Below are 5,996 nucleotides of genomic sequence, written 5' to 3'. Positions count from 1 at the left end.
TTCGAACTCCACGGGTTGGATCGTGGATGCGCACTGTTGAGGAGTCCCATACTAGAACGAAATGGCTGCTCAGCGATTCTAGGTTTTTTATGGTTGTCTAGCTTTAATTGACTCACGAATGCAACTATTTTAAAAATGTCTGTTCAAACAAATATGTTTTTTTGACAATTCTATTCCTAAGCGTGTACGGTTAAGTGGAAAGCAGAATAAATCAGTTTAATTTAAAAGTTGAACAGAGTACTAGGGAAAAAATTTGTACAACTTATACTTTTGAACAGGTATATATAAATTAGTAGGTAGCATCAGACAGCTCCAAAAATGAACTTATTAAAAAGAGATATCTTTGCTGAAACATTCAGGTATATTTTTAAATTGGTAGGCAGTATTTTCAATAGTTGTTGACATAAATATTTCATCATTCAACTGAGACAACAGATAATAAGATGCAATCTATCTTAAAGTAAATAATGAAATTACTATAATATCCACAAACCCCTTCTGATAACAAATATATCTAGGAATTTCGATTTGTCTCTTCGTATGAAATAAAATATGACAGCTTATTTAACATTGTATTTTACTCAAAGTATTATTTTGTTTAGTCAGATAAAATGCAATGGTCATCTCATATTTCCATCTTCTTTCAATTTACCTTATTTTGAACAGACATTAAAAGTAAGTCTAAGTGAAAAAAGAGACATTTGTAAAAGCATCCTTTCCATTGTGGTAACAATAGAAAATCAGCTTTAGACTGAATAAATAATAAGTAGGTGAAGTATATCACTTAATGAGATTTGTTTAGTAGTAGATTAGGCACTTCGTAATTCAGTAGTAAGTTGTAAGATTAATATCCAAAATCATCATACATTTTTATAAATTAATTATTTATGTGAAATTACTCAAAAATCTTGACTACTGAATCCACAGTTATCCTTAGCCATAAAACTATATTAATACAATATATTGTTTTTCTCTAGTTTATATGTATTACTTGAATAATTTTCTATTTGATTTGGTCATTTGTGCAACCTATATTATATAACTCGAATATTTATTACTAAACGTTGTTCAGTGTAACTGTTAATCAAATCATATCACTTACAATGTTTGGTGCCCCCAAATGCCCTGGTACGGCCGAGAGTGGGGAGAATCCGCTCTCCCTCTTAAAATGCTCTCACATGGCCACGCGTATATAGCCTCTGCCACAGAAGTCCTACTCACTGCCTTCTCACATCCGGGGGTGTTGTTTACGAAATCAAGAGGACGAGAAGCGAATGTCCGGCACTTTAACCGGGTTGGTGGACACGGAGGATCCACCTACGGGAGTTGGAAAACCCTGATTTCAAACCAGTGGTGCACATGGGCTCCAGTATCTTGAGGGAACAAATGGCTTATGAACCTGTTGTTGGTCACCAGCTACCATGGGACTGCATCTCCTTACGATGCTCTACTGCCTTGTGGATCAGATATTTAGGTGAAAGGCTCAGGGTGTGGTCCCCTAAGAAAACCACCTGTTTCAGTTTGGGCACCCGGGCAGTATCACAGCCCTCATACAAATCGAATGAGATTTGTGTGGCGCATATGTATTTGGTGCCCCTTTGTACCAATATTTATGTGTTTAAATAAATAAATAAACAATGTTTGGTAATGCAACTATTTCAGTCTTATGTTGTCAAGTATCTAAATTTTATAAACTGATACACTTAAGTACTAACAATTCTTTTAGCATACTTAACTATGAGTTATAACTAGGCTATCTATTTTCTATTGTATAGATTGCATCAAGTTACATTTTTCCCAATATTCATAGTAGTATATCCGTGATAAACAAATAGTTGAAGCATTAATGAATACTGAACTAAAAGATGACAACTATAATAAGAAATATCCTTGTTAATAAATAAATATCATTTTCTACAATTAGGAAACGATGTATAAACTTTCCATGAACAGGAATTAGAATTTTTAAACGAACACCCTTTTTTTTTCTTTTCATAATTTCAATCTTTTGATTTCATTCGTGCAGAAGATAATTAGGTGATATACTCACAGTGATTTATTCGTTTATTTACAAAATGGTACAAGTAAATAAACAACTCGAATATACTGTTAATTTCAAAGTTAGAATTTACTTCAAAAGATATATCTTTAATGAACATTTAGGGAAAAATTATGTAACTGGTATTCATTTGGATGTATTAAACGCATAGTTTCTATTAACAAAGTAATTGAAATGTACTTATAACCTGACTGTTTAATATGGTTCGATTTGTAAATTATATTGATAATAAATAATGAATGTATGGTAGTATTGTGTTAAATGAATTTTCTTTAAGTTACATTATAAAATATATATATATTCTCAGCAGTGCGCATCCACGATCCCGACTCGTAAGATTTAAACCCACGACTTATCGGTCTCGCACGCGAACGCTTAACCTCTAGACCACTGAGCCGACATTCAACGGTGTTCATGTCTAACTTCAACCGATTTGTTTTTATTTAGCATCTTATTGTACTACTGCAGTAACATATAGCTTCTATATAAAAAATAATAATACGAATTTCAATGATTTTAAACCATTAAATTTAATATGTATTTAATTAATGGATCTAAGCCAATAGGTAATGAGTACTTTGATGATTATTTCAAACAGAATGGAATCAACTGAAGCTTTTTTACTACTGAACATTTAGAAAGTAAAAAACACTCCGATCATTGCTTCGTTAGGCATTTAAAAAAAGAATATGTCTTATTATGTACATCTTTCTATCATTATTTCTTAGAGTTTTTGAGCACCAACCATATAACCATTTTATGATTACCGTAAAAGGACCTCTTCTCTAGTTGTAATTATCTCATAAAGATATTAGTAAATATAAGTGAAAACACTGTTGTATATTAAATAGGAATAATATATTTGAATTTCCTTGAAAAAGCTTGGACCAGATTGCCAGGCGAAAAGTTGGATTTACTTCAAATTCATTCGCTGAGATTTTACAAATATATATTCTTCCTATTTAATGTTTTACATCAACTCGGTGCCCAAATACTGTGAAACTATTCACTCTAACTTAGATGAAAGTTTTCATAAACTGTTATATATTTTAAATAAATGACTTACAAGAAAATACTTATTTTCAATCTTTAACTTATCAAATCATATGAACTTTAACATTTTTATTGAATAAAGTTGTTTTTAACATCGACATAAACGATACCTTACTTATAACTAATGATATTTGAGTATAACTAAACATATACGGATTGATGTAAAGACATGATGAATTGTTTATGATACAATTTCGTAAATAAATAATACTAGAAACATCAATGAACTTGGTTGAATAGCAGTTACATTAATGATGTGTGAGACTAAAGTGGTGTACATTTAATAATTTGTGTTCTAAGCATAAATGAAATAATTCCGAATGTAGAATTACTGTTTCGACGAAATTTTTTATGGTACTTTCATGAATGAATAGATTGAATCAAACTACATAAAAATACTTATGTATCATTTAAGTAAACAGTCAAAATACATTTCCATACAATAGATCATCCTATTTTAGTTGTATTAAAAAAATATGATTTCAGGCATATTTAAAGTAATTTGTTAATTTACTAATAATAATGATTAATTATATTGAAACTCTTTATATTTGAGTTCACCAACTATTTCAACTATTCGAAGACCAGTGTAGATCCAGAAATGTCAAGAATTTTAATAACTATCATAAACTAGTACGTACGAACTGACTCAAACATTATGAACTCAGTTATAATTTTAAAGTTTTGTCTATTTAAACCATATGACACTTATTACGTTGTCACAGAGAGTTAAATACAAAAATATTCAGATTTTCTAAAGAACATCACACAATTTAGTCACTTAATTAAAGTCCTATGGTCCACTTTTTCCATTTTCTGGTCCTTGACTTAAGCGAGCATAAATGTCAACTGTTAATGTTGATATACTACAGCTAAACAGCATTATGTTTTCTTCAAAAATACAGCAATTACATCTCTCTTATCAGGTTTTCAATATAAATATAGGTTATTTTTTGTATTATAGACCATTAACGTTCAACTAAACAACACATAGCTCTATTCAATAAATGTATCTGTCCAAAATTTCAATTTATTTGAAGTTATATTATGAAGATTCTTAGCAAGACAGAAACTTAGTGTAATCTTGAATTACGTTGTTTCTATTTTGAAAATATTCCGAAAATAAGATGTGAATTTATAATTGATACTTACGATGAATAGCTTGTTTAATAACTTATATTCACATATGATAAAATATCATAACTCAAAAACTAAGAAAGTTTCTCATCACCAGATAATTTAAAGACAATATAATACACTTCTAATTAGTAAGTTTCAAGATGAATGTCTTCTTGCAAGAACTAGCATTGTTGAAGTCTTATACTCTTGGAGGTAGCCGACAAGATACCTTGAACCTAGGTTTCGAGATGTTTGATACACCTCAGCAACTCGTATCTGTCTTCTTGAGAAAGCTACCGCTTCCTAACAGATTAAGTTTAGCACTGTCCAACTTCATAGTGTGAGATTATACAGGTGGAGAGAAGTCCGGATGTACAAATAACTGGTATAAATTCATATACTTAGCGAGTTAGCCACCGCCCAATAAATTATCTGATATAAAAAATGATAAATAAAGTAATCGACGTAATCGATTTCCATTGAATATAAAGAAATCAATACCAAACTTGTCTTTACTATGAATATTTATTAACGGATAAGAGTTGTCTTAAAATATTAATTAATTGTTTTAATGATCGTAATTTCAATATACAAATAAAAAATCATGTACTGTTGTGAATGTCGAATACACACAGTTAAGTAATAAACACATAATTATGAACTGTTCATGGATAGTCATCCAATCAATTCAATCCACAAGTGTATTGTATATATTGATTGAACGAAATCACTCAATAACAAATTATTATTTTCTCCATAGTGGAAAACGTAACAATTAGTTCTTTTTTCGATGGTCACTGTTGATTAAATTTCATTCAGTGTTTCTTTTTTGCTAAAATTAAGAACTGAAAACATGAAGTTCAGCTAATGGATCTCTTTTCAACGAATTTATTATCAAGCTGTACAATTGTATATATATGAAAATTTTTTGTTAAAGTACTAATTCCGTGAGGAAATGTAAACACGAATAACCAAAATGACGTAATAGAAAGATTATAATATTATATTACGTAATACGAGTAATAACATTAGATTTAATGAATATAATAAGATGATTAAAATGATTAAAATGCTTTTATGCTATCATAATTAAAGGTCATTACTTACTTTTACTTACGCCTGTTACTCCCAATGGAGCATAGGCCGCAGACCAGCATTCTTCAACTCACTCTTCCCCTGCGCCTTCATTTCTAGTTCTATCCAATTGTTGTTCATTCTTCTCATGTCTGTCTCCATTTGTCGGCGTAATGTGTTCTTTGATCTTCCTCTTCTCCTTTGACCTTTAGGATTCCATGTGAGGGATTGCATTGTGACGCGGTTGAGTGATTTCCTCAGTGTGTGTCCTATCCACTTCCAGCGTTTCCTCCTGATTTCTTCATCCACTGGAATCTGGTTTGTTCTCTCCTACAGTAACTTGTCGCTGATAGTGTCCGGCCAACGGATCCGAAGTATCTTGCATAGACAACTGGATGATAGCTTTCGTAGTTCTCCACTTATCTTCCCTATACAGTAGGACTGTCTTGACATTTGTATTGAAAATTCTGATCTTGGTGTTAGTTGACAATTGTTTTGAGTTCCAGATGTTCTTAATTAAAGGTCATAGAGATGTAAAAATAAGTAAGTGATATGATGCGTATTCATGAATAAAATAATGAGAATATAAGACATAAGTAAAGAGGAATGCAGTAATAATAATAATAATTAAGGCCATGGTAACGATAACGATAAAAAGTACTTATTTTGTACGCATAGTTCTGGTTTAAGC

Source organism: Schistosoma mansoni, chromosome 1, assembly GCF_000237925.1.
Source record: "Schistosoma mansoni strain Puerto Rico chromosome 1, complete genome".
NCBI classification, from domain to species: domain Eukaryota; kingdom Metazoa; phylum Platyhelminthes; class Trematoda; order Strigeidida; family Schistosomatidae; genus Schistosoma; species Schistosoma mansoni.
Note: the sequence above shows the minus strand (reverse complement) of the source record.